The 12,062-nt window shown below is 35.4% G+C and overlaps 1 non-coding gene across 1 annotated transcript; it reads left to right on the forward strand.

Annotated features, from left to right (window-relative positions):
- Positions 1-11,750: 11,750 nt before the first annotated feature.
- On the forward strand, positions 11,751-11,857 carry LOC139903246 (small nucleolar RNA R71). The gene has a single exon (XR_011778081.1). It is a non-coding gene; the product is annotated as a small nucleolar RNA R71 (small nucleolar RNA).
- Positions 11,858-12,062: the final 205 nt, after the last annotated feature.

Consider the following 12,062-nt stretch of genomic DNA (forward strand, 5'->3'; position numbering starts at 1 on the left):
CCATGAAGATGAAGAGGAGCTTCAAAGGCGAATTATCTCTCACAATGAATACTGTGAAAATATCACCCGACTCCAAGCTGATTTGGATGCTGCTAACCGCAGAAATACTTTCTTAAATGAGGAGAACAGGGTGTTACACGAGAGATTGGAATCGCAGGAAGCTCAAATGGCTAACATGATTCCTGCTGCTGCCTATGTTCAGATGGTTGAAAACATGCAACGACTGGCTGCTTTGCAAGGTGATGTTCGGGCCATCGTTGAACAAATGGCTATGGGTGTAGCCAGGAATGAAGTTAGATCCTCCAATCTTCTACTACGACAATTTGGTGTGGATCCTGGTGCCCATCTTACTCCAGAGGTTGCTGAGTGGAACAATTTTGCCTTCTCTGCTCCTCAGTCAGACAGTGATCTTGATGCTACTGTCTCCCCTTCTATTACTGCCCGTGCTGATGACAAAAAGGGGGAGAAAAAGTCTCAAAAGAAATCTAAAAAGAGAAAACAGTCTGAGGGGGAGCATGAACATGAAAAGGCTCCTAAACAACCCAGGAGAGATGGAGATGGTGATGGTGATGGTCAAGACACTGGCCCTAAGCCCAGCAACGCTTATACTGAAGCTGGTGGTGCACAGGCAACTGGTGGTACTCAACCCAGTGTGTCTGCCACACCAGTGGATGATATTGGTTCTGGCAGTAAGCCCAGTGATGTTTCTGATATGGCTGTAGCTGAAGCTTTTGTGCTGTCTCAATCTATTGAACGTAAAATGAAGAGGAAGTTAGAGAGACATCAAAAGCGACAGCAGGAACTAGATGATGCCTTCAATGCCAAGTTTGAGGCCTTTGCTGATCTTAAACGTCGTAAGATTATGCACAGAAGATGGCTGAGTCCAAAAGCATTGGAAGTCGATGATGACCTGACTGCCTTTGATAAACACAGAAAAGAGGCAAGAAAAAGAAATGCCAAGTTCATGGTCAAATACGACAAACAGAGGGCAAAGCTGTATGCACAGAGAGCAGAAAGAATCAGGAACATGACTCCTGCTAAGATGAAGGATTACCTTGATTCTACTGGGTCAACTGGTGGAGTTAGAGCTGATATTTTCATGAAATGGGTTGATGCTATGTTATAACCCAGCTCTACTCCTCAACCAGCATCTGCTGCTCAGCCAGCTACACAACAAAAACAGCCAGCAGAAACAATCATCCTTAGTGATGATGATGTTATTAGACAGGGGGAGCATCTTGCTATTGTTCCTTACCTGCCTCCTATTCAACCAGTATCGACACAAGAACCATCAGCTGAACCCAGGCCTATTGACAAATACAGGGTGAAATCTGCTCCTAGGGACAATCAGCCCCTGAGGAAAGGACCCCTATTCGAGGCAGCTGATGAAGGTACTGATGTGGTTGAGCCAGCTGATACTAATCAGTCAGCTGGCATTGAAGACACAGCAAGGAGTGCTGTGATAGAAGACCCAGCCAGAAGTGTGCTGCTGGGTAGTACAAGTGTTGAAGACCCAGCAAAGTCGGTTGAGCTGGGTGCTAAACAAGTAGGTGATGAAACGGTTGATCCTGCTCACTTCACAGTCTGGGGAAGAGACAGCCAAACATTTGTTCTATCTCCTCTTCCTCCCCAGATTCAAGTTTACTTTGACAGAACACAGGATAACCGGGTCAATCAGCATCCAGTTAGTTCATCTGGCAGCTATGAATCATCTATGTATCCTCCATCTTCCCCAAGGGTTCATGACAAACATATCACTTGGGAAGATGACTCAGTAACCCATGGTGAGCCGAACATCAGGAAAATGAACCCAGATGAAAGAGATGCCTACAGACTTCAGATCACTGTTCCAGAGTTGCTTGAACAAAGACAAATTGAACTTAATGAAAGAATTCGTCAAGTCATGCTGCTGCATCACCCTCTTGATCAGCCACACTATATTGCTGCACTAAACTTTGGCGTTGACATTAGGGTGTACTTGAATAACAGTGGTCTCAGGCTCTCCACTACTGATGAAAGAATTCATTTTGAAGATGCTCTCCAGCTGGGTATGGATATAAGGGAGTATTGTGCTGCCCTTAGTACTGAAGAGGGTAGAAAGATGGTTGAAGCAGTAAGATCCCTGAACATTTCATATGATGATTATCTGATGGGTTTAGCTGCTGAAAGGGAAGCCAGAGAAGCTGCTGATGCTGAACTTGCTGAACGTTCAAGGCTTCAGGATATTGAAGACAGATTGGCTGCTGACAGAAAGCAACAGGCTGAGTCCCTCAAACTAGCCAGAGCCATTGTCAAAGAACAGGATAAGGTTTTTGATAAGATAGAAACTGCTGAGAAAGTACCTACCACTGCTCCTGTAGTACCTGATCACAATATTGAGTTTCCTGATACTTACTATAAGAGCAGGTATGGTAATGTGATGAATAGAAGATCTAATCCCTGCAGAATTATCAAGGTAAACAGGGGGACAAAAAGGGCTTTTAATGTTGTCAGGGAGAACAATGTTCAAGAAAGGATCAGTTTTGATGACTTAAGAACTCTTGGATTCAGTGAATGGATAGAAATCTTGGAGTATTTCATTGGTAAAGGTGAGAGTGCTATCAAGAGTGCTCTTAAGACTGAACTCCAACAGCTGTTCAAGAAGGCAACTAAGTTTGGGAATGCACCAGTAGTTGATGTTGATGAATTTCTTGCTCAAAAGCCTAAAGGGAAGCAACCTACTGGTGAAGGACCAACTGGGAGAAGCCGAATTGTTCTACCTCCTTCCATCCCTGTTTTTGACCCTGCTGAATTACCTCTCCTGTTCCCTGAAGCCTGGAAGATTAAACAAGAGGAGCTATCTGATGAAGAAAGAGAAAGAGAAAGGGATAAAGATAGATAGTCTCCTATGTGCTTAACTTGTATCTTTGTAATTTACCTTTTATTATGAATTATCTTGTAATTATTGTATATATCTGATGTAATGTAAGTAAAGTGAGTTTATCTTCAAAATCATATCAAATTATAAGATATAGATAACTCATCAAAAGATCCCAAAACAAACTTAAAGGGACGAATTTACTGTCTACTCTCTCTAGGTCCCTAAGTGCTGGCTTTAGTGTTTTCTCTTCAAGTCATAGGTTTTGTCATCATCAAATAGGGGGAGATTGTTGAGTCCCCAAAATAATTAAGGATTTAATTATGACAAAACAATATTTATTTGCACTAAAGTGTTATGTGCAGCCAGCACACGTTTGTTTATGTATAGTCAGCTAGTATAGCTGTGTCGAGTGTTTAGTATGCTGCCTAGTCTATCAGCACAAGGTAGAAATGTATTCTTCGAATCAGCACAGGATGTGCACCCAGCAAATCAAGAATATCGAGTGACTCGGCATATGAAGGACCAGTAAGTCTGGATATCAGCATACAACACAAGACAGCCATGCTCCATTACAAGCATGGTAGTTTCCCAGAGTGGTCTACATCAACGCACTATTCAACAGAAGTCGAAGACAAAGTTGAACAGAAAAGGACAGGAGTCGGCGGCTGACAAGTGACCTTACAGGACCACGTGGGAATGCAGAAGTGGAACGCATGTGCAGACATGTGTTATACTTTATTCATACCTAGGGAACACAACATTCCATTTGTTTAAATCAAATGGTAGTGCCAAACCGAATTGGTGTGTTCCAGCAAATAGCTACCTAAGAGGAAAGAAGGAGAGCACGCCTTCTGACACAATTGTCCCCACAAGTACAAGGCATCCAATGTACTAGTGGACAATAGATTAATTACACGGTTAATAGAACTACTATATATATTGTTGTATCCACTATTGTAAAAACTAGTGGTGTGGGTTTATTTGTTAGAGTCCAAACCGTGTAATAGCTTTAGTTTGTCTCTTAGCTATAATCTAGGTAATCTGTATCAACCAACTATCATTTCCGCCAAGGATAGTTGTGATTCTTTCTGATTTAATCAATAAAGAATAACAGTTGAAAATTACCTGTGACTCTATCTTATTTACTACAGAATACTAAACGTGATTAACTGACTAGTTAATTAAGAAAAGAATTGTATTCACCCCCCCTCTACAATACTCCTGTTGTTATTAAGGGACCAACAGAAAGTTTTTAACTTGAGAAATTTTCCTTAATTAGAAAGTCAACAAAAGTCAACTGAAAGTCAAAGTCAACTCAAAAGTCAACCTTGGTCAAACTTAGTCAACATTGAATTTTAAAGTGTATATTATATTAATAATATAAGTTATAAAGTTATTTAAAGTCATATATGTATAATCATGTCATATCATGAGTTTAATTAAATTAAATTGAATTATAAAGTTAACATAAGTTTAAATGATATAATTAATATAACCTAAGTATTTAATTAATTAATTAACTATTAATCATAACATAAGTATTATTAATTAATAATAAATTTTTAATCATATCATAAGTATTATTAATTAATAATGAATTATTAATCATATCATAAGTACTTTAATATAATTATTAAATCATAAGTATTTAATAAATAAATTGTATTATAATTAAATAATAACTAAGTCTTATAATAAATAAATAAATAATTAATCCTTATTATAAGTCTTTGTATAATAATCTCATAATATAAGTTTAATACTTATCATAAGTATTTTCATTAATAATAAAATGTATTATTAATCATAAGTTTAATTAAATGAATAATTAAATCATAAGCAATTATTAAATGATATAATAAATATATATCATAAGTCTTAATTAAAATTAATTACTTTTATATCATAAGTAATTTAATTATAATGCCAAATATTATTTATAACCTAAGGTTCTATTTTATAACCATAAGTTTAATTAAACGTTCGTCGGGTCATAACTTGAGCCTCGGGTGTCGATTTTTGACGAATTTTATATATATCCTCGTCTAACCAACCAATCCGAAACCTTAGTGATCTCAAGAACACCCTAAGGTCAGTTCATAAGTCGTGACCCACAACCATTAGCCAAACATATTCATTAATCCATTTTAAATCTTGTTTTAGCCTTTCCGGGTGATCCGTGGCTCAGATTTCGATGACCCGAACATGAATGTTCATCCAATCATCAATTCTAACCCAATGGTACATCCTAGAGACTTAACCAAATCCATACCCTTACCAAACAACAATATACACTGAACAGGTGTATCTTCAAAAATAACGAAGTACTAATTCATTTCGATTATAAATTGCTAACGCGACTAGCTCGAAATGGGGTTGTCAAACCCGATAGATCTATCCATAGGATTCGCGTTCACCAGTAGAAACCAGTGATTACAGTTACCAGACTATGGAATATTTTCGTTCAACTCATAATGAATAATTTAAATTAATTTCCACTTGTGTCTAAACATAAAACAAAAATTTGCATGTAATCTCATCCCAAAATACTTTAAATAGTATGAAAAATGGGACTATAACTCACCTTAAAGCAAATGAAGCAACGACACAGAAATGCGAACAGCAAAAGGTAAAGTGATCAAGAATGACCACAACGTCGACCTATAAATAAAGCATGTTGATATAAATAACTAACTTAGGTCAAGTCTTAGTATGATAACCATAGTACTTATTGTAGTAAAGCATAGAACATCACTCGGTATGATTCAGTATGATCAGGACAGCGTATAACATGTACTTTCTATTTTTAGAAAGTTCCTATTTTTAGCAGGTTTCTATTTTTGGAAAGTTTCTATTTTAGAAAAGTTTCTATTTTTGGAAAGTTTCTATTATTAGAAAGTTTCTATTTTTGGAATGTTTCTGATGTTTAAGCAGAGGTGTATACGAAATAGTTATATTTTTACTACGAAATACGATACAATTTACACAAGTTTTATTTATTTATATAGATGGGATATACTTAAACCTTGCTACAACACTTATAGGCAGTGTACCTAATCGTAGAGTAGTGTAGTTTTTAGTAAGTCCTGTTCGTTCCACAAGGAGCTAGTGATACGTACTATATTTTTAACAACTATATTTGTATAAAATATATATAATTATATATAGTAATATTATTATCAAAGGGGGTTTTTACCGTTTAATGACCGGTTTGTCGATTTTATATTTTAAGCGTAAAGATAAATGATGATAATATAAATGACAAAATTTAAATTGAGATAAAGTAAATTGCAGTAATTAAAATGACAGTAAATAAAGGTACGATGAAATATGAAATAAAAGTATTATGCTTATTTAAACTTCCGTAATTATGATGTTTCACATTTTGATTAATTGTTACCCGGGTTAATTGTCCTTTGTCCTGGATTATTTGATACCTATTTGATTTTTGTCCATAATAGTCCATCGGTCATAATTATAAAATGCTCGTCAAATTAACCTTATTCCCGAAGTCAAATATTCCAACTAATTAGGGATTCGAACTGTAACAAGGTTTTAATACTTTGTTTAATGATTACACCAGGTTATCGACTGCGTGTAATCCAAGGTTTTATTACTTTGTTAACAATTACACCAATTATCCTTGTATGTAATCCACCCCTGTTTTAATGAGATATGAATATTAATTTACCCACTTGATCAGAATAAATAATCAATTACCCAACCCGAATAATTAAATAAATGATCGTAAAAGATGTCGTAAAAACGTCACTAAATAGAACATACATAATCATTTTAATAATTATTAGATTAACTAATTTGAAGATAGGTTCGACAGATTCTAATGAGTTGTCATTCGATTAGACAATACCCCCATCTATTAATAGTCAATAGTCCAATGTCCATAAGTGTCGGTCTTTTGTCCAAACCTTAATTATGGTACACAATCTAATAACCCCGTCTTAATATTTAGTCTAACATCAAGATTACTTTGGCTCAAATAAGCATAATAATAACTTAGTTATGAGACATTAATTTAAAATGGAAGAACATAGCTTACAGTGGTGATTAATCACGTAGAGTTACACGGACAGAGTTTCGACTTACAAAACCTTAAAACATTCCTTACAATAACCCAATTATTATTAAACTTAATTTAAAATTAAAATTATAATTAAAAATATAATTATGATTACAAAGGAAGAAGAAGAAAAAGGTGTATATTACTCGTCAATTCGTTGGCCTTTTATAGATGTGAGCTGATTTTGGGATCCATGCGATCGCATGGATTCCCTTTGTTATTTCCATTCGATCGCATGGATAGGCTGGCCAGCATACATCACTTTGTTTTCTAGTTTTGCCGACGTTTTATTATATAATATAATATATATATATATAATTTTAAGAATTATTTATATATTATATTATATTCATGTGTGTAGTTGACTTGTCATTTTTGCTCTGTTGCATCTCGCGTTGATAGTTGGTTTATGTCCCGGTTCCGGATTTTCAAACGTCCTTTCGTACGCTGAGATATTTTGTATTTTGCGTTCCGCGGCTCGTACTCTTGTAATTTTTAGACGTTTCTTATCAATAAATGGAACCACTTGAATTATATCTTGTACATTTGAGCTTTTTGGTCATTTGCGTCTTCAAATCGTCGTTTTCTTCTGTTGTCTTCGCACTTATTTATTTAACTGAATATTATATAAAAATAGAACAATTACAACTAAAAGCTTTACATATTGGAAGGATATTGTGCCTAAATATATGTTCATTTGGAGCACTATCAAATATCCTCACACTTGAACGTTGCTTGTCCTCAAGCAATACGTAACTTGAAATAAAATCACACTTCACTCGAATCACTTTTTTTTTTTTATTCTCACACTTTATACATCAGTGATTTTGATACGGCGGTATACACAATGATAGTAACGATGTGGTTTACAGTCCCACATGACTATAAAAATTTAGATCCTTTAAGGAAATTGGATCTTTATGAAAACATTTGATCTTTTGAAAATTTCAAGCTAGATTTTACCCTATACAAGTTTTCCGTAATAACCCTTCACCGGTGTTCGCAAATTATTTTTGTGGGTTTTGTGGGTTTCAAATTTTAAAATTTTAGCTCAAAACTTGTGGTTTTGTGTCACCCACTTGCTAACCTTGTATTAGGAAAGTACACATCCAGTTTACTTGCTCCGTATATTACCGTCCGGTTGTAAAGGAAAGCGTTGAACAAGCAACTGTTAAGGCAATGTCCCGTGACATGCTTTTGATTATGGTATATATCGTGTCGGATGCAATTGCCTATCCTTTGTAGGAGCAATAGTAATGATCACCCTATAGTTTTTCGGTCTGGCACAAGGTCTTGTCTTCGACCATGATATGCAACCACCGTTCTTACAGTTGACACGCGATTTGGTTCAGGTGACCTAATGAATTCTAGGTGAATTCCTAGGATTTTACGTTCAATGGTAATGAACGCATTGAAAATGGGTTTTCAGAAAACAAATGGGTTTTAATTTGATCAAAATATTTTCTCGTTCAAACTCGAGTTTAGATATCATCGAATTTCATGAGTTTGTAATTCTCAATCTTTAAGGTCAATCTCAAGGATTGAGTAATATCAGGCTTAAAAGCTGATTTTTAATCTTTAAGGAGATTATCCTTACTGGGGGTCTGATTCATTAGTCTTATCAAGCTAATTTGCACGGCGCCCTCCCCATTTTACGAGACAGATCCTCTCATGGATAGGATAAGTCTGACCACTTGACGACCCTATTTGATGCTGAGGTCCGTGGATTTCCTGCTAATTTTAGAGATGACTTTTCTAGATTTTTCGTCAACCTACAGCTGATCTGGAAGACAACTTCCTGACGTAAATCAAGAAGCGCGTGTCTTTTTTAGAAGACTTTACTTCCTTTTAATGATGGAATTGATTCATCGTGCAGATCCATCTTTCTTTCAAATATATTACTGTAAATCGGGTAAAACTAATTAGTTTAGTCCAAAACAAAAGTACCTGCAATAATCTTGTACAAATATATGTGATATATGTTAAAGAACTTAGTGAATTCTTCCCACACTTAGTTTTTTTTTCTTTGCCTTTTTATTCTCCTCTATTCAATTTTAAATGAATTCTAACGTTTTGGGTTGTTTCTCCATTTATGTTCTCTCCGAGGTAACAATAATTTCGGCATTAACACCTAGTTTTATCGTTCATAAATATGTATAAACATGATTTTGAATTCATTTAGTTAAAAAAATTTCAAATTTTCAAAAAATTTGGCAATTAAACTAAGTATAAACCCGAGAGAATTTATAACCCTTCCCCACACTTGAGATCATGTAATACCCTCATTTGCATGAAATCAGACTATAATTATAAATTCATGAGGGTGATTAGTGTAGAAAAGTGATTAAAAATACCGAGTTTGCAACATATGTTTTGCGTCTTATCGTCAAAATTAGTAGCTTTTGCTGAACTTAATCTTTGAAAGTGCGCTGTTTTACCCTGTTTTGTACATAAGATAAATTACAAACATATATATAACATATGTTTTACCCTGTTTTTTTTTTGGTATACTTTAGATCAATAAAATTAAAAATAATGATAACAAAATTTTTCGCCCCGCTCTCGGGTAAAGCAATTTCGGTTCCATGAACTAGTTTTCAACTTACGATGAATTTTAGAAATCATTTTTTAAACTTAATGAAATAAAGTAAATTTTGTTTTTAAATTCACACAAAACTTAAATTTAAAAAGCGTATTAATTTCATACAAACCTACAAAACAAAAAAAAAAATTCAGAATGGGGGGAGAAAACTAGTTCTTTAGTGTCTGCTAGTGGAAAAGACCAATCGAATTCTATTCTCGGAACTACACGAGAACAGAACAACTAACTCTAGACAACATTTTCTTTTTAGAACATTTGAATCTCCCCACACTTAGGTAGCTGTGGTGTCAAATTTGTGATTAACTTCATTGTCAATTTCTCTTGGACCATAATCAACTTGCATATCTGTGACTTTTGCTTTAAGCCATTGGTTGAATTCTTGTGTAATATTCACAAATTCAACTAGTTTCGCCTTTTCTTTAGGTGATAGATTAGATACTAACCGGTTACATAACTTAAAGTTCCCCTTGGTTCTAGCATCGCGAATCCGTTTAATAAGTTTCTTCATTGAACTATTAATAACGGGGTCATTTAATTTCATATCAACAACGGGGTTCTTTGTTATCAGGTCATCATTAGGTGTTACTTCATCTTCCCCACACTTAGGCATTTTATTATTGCTAAGCACTACCATTGTAGTTGGTAAAATAACATGGTTCTTACCAATCGTTTTTGTTGGTTCAACGGTTTTGGTTGGTAGAGATTTAGTCTTTCGAATCACAAAGGTGACTGATTTGTCACCATCACTAAGTGTCATTCTACCCTCTCTTACATCAAATAACGCCCCGGTGGACGCTAAGAATGGTCGACCTAAAATTAGAGGAATGTTTGAGTCTTCTTCTATGTCAATGACAATAAATTCGACTAAAAAGGTTAAATTACCCACTTGAATGGGTAGGTTGTCAGCAATTCCAACTAGGTACCTAATGGTTTGATCAAAGAGTCTAACACTCATTTTAGTTGGACTTAACTCACCTACTCCTAATCTCTTATATAATGAAAGAGGCATAATACTCACACTCGCACCTAAATCTGCTAGTGCATCATACATGACACAATCATTAAGTAGACAAGGAAAAATAAATTCACCCGGATCACCCAACCTAGGTGGAGGTTTTGGTGGAACTGTCTTCACCGGGTTTATCTTTACGGTTTTTGTTTCTTGTACTTTCTTATTGTTCTTCTTCTTTCCAGAGGTATCACAAACTTTATTACCTATTACTTGCTCATACTCAACTCCTTTTCTTGGAAACGGGATGGGTGGTCTATAGGGTGGCACCACTGGCTTTACATACTCGGGTGGTGGTGGTGTTGTAACTTCTTCATTGTTACTCACATCTAAAACCTTCCCATCTTCTAAAGCTGGTTTTTCAGAATTTATTGAAACCATATTAACATTCTCATTCCGAGGATTTACTTCAGTATTACTTGGTAGCTTTCCTTATTCTCTCTCACTCATCATGCTAGCAAGAGTACCTACGTGTTTTTCTAGATTCAAAATGGAAGCTTGTTGAGTTCTTAATGACTGATCAACCCTCTCATTTGTTTGGGTTTGAGATGTAATAAATTGTGTTTGAGATTCCATTAGCTTTGCCATCATTTCTTCCAGATTTGGATTTTTCTCTTCGGTTTGTTGTGGTGGTTTATACAAGCTAGGTCTTTGTTGATTGAAAGTGTTGTTTTGAGTTGGTTGGTTATTCGGACCTTGTTGGTTATACGAGTTATTGTTGGGTCCATTTGGATTGTAAAGAATGTTTTGATTTCGATTGAAGTTTGGCCTTGGCGGTTGATAATTATTCTGATAATTATTTCCTGGCCTTTGGTTCATGTAGGAAACATTCTCACGTTGTTCCATGGTTTGCTCAATGTGACAATCTTTCATTAAGTGTGCTCCACCGTATTGCTCACAACTGATTCGTATTGCGTGAATATCTTTATTCATCTTTTCCATTCGTCTCTCGAAAGCATCTAGTTTTGTGGAAACGGAATCAAAGTCATGGCTAGAATCGGCTCTAGCCACTTCAGATGAACGAAAGATATCTTTTTCTTGGTGCCACTCATGTGAGTGGGAGGCTGTGTTATCAATAATCTTGTGAGCTTCAGTTGCGGTTTTCTTCATAATGGAACCACCAGCTGTTATGTCGATGTCTTTTCATGTAGCAATATTTCATCCTTGGTAGAATATTTGTACTATTTGATAAGTGTCTAAACCATGTTGAGGACATCCTCTCAACAATTTTCTGAATCTTGTTCACGCCTCATATAATGTTTCATTTGGCTTTTGCGTGAACGTAACAATTTCTCCTTGAAGTCTCATGGCTTTAGATGCCGGAAAAAATTGTTTAAGAAAATTTTCAACTAAGACACCCATGTATCAATCGCCCCTTCAGGTAACGATTCTAACCAATCTTTGGCTTCTCCCTTTAAAGTACAGAGAAATAACATGAGATAGATATGTTCATCCTCAACTTCTCTGATTTTGAATAGAGTACAGATCCTATTAAAGGTTTGAAGATGTT

Source organism: Rutidosis leptorrhynchoides, chromosome 3 (genome assembly GCF_046630445.1).
Source record: "Rutidosis leptorrhynchoides isolate AG116_Rl617_1_P2 chromosome 3, CSIRO_AGI_Rlap_v1, whole genome shotgun sequence".
NCBI classification, from domain to species: Eukaryota; Viridiplantae; Streptophyta; class Magnoliopsida; order Asterales; family Asteraceae; genus Rutidosis; species Rutidosis leptorrhynchoides.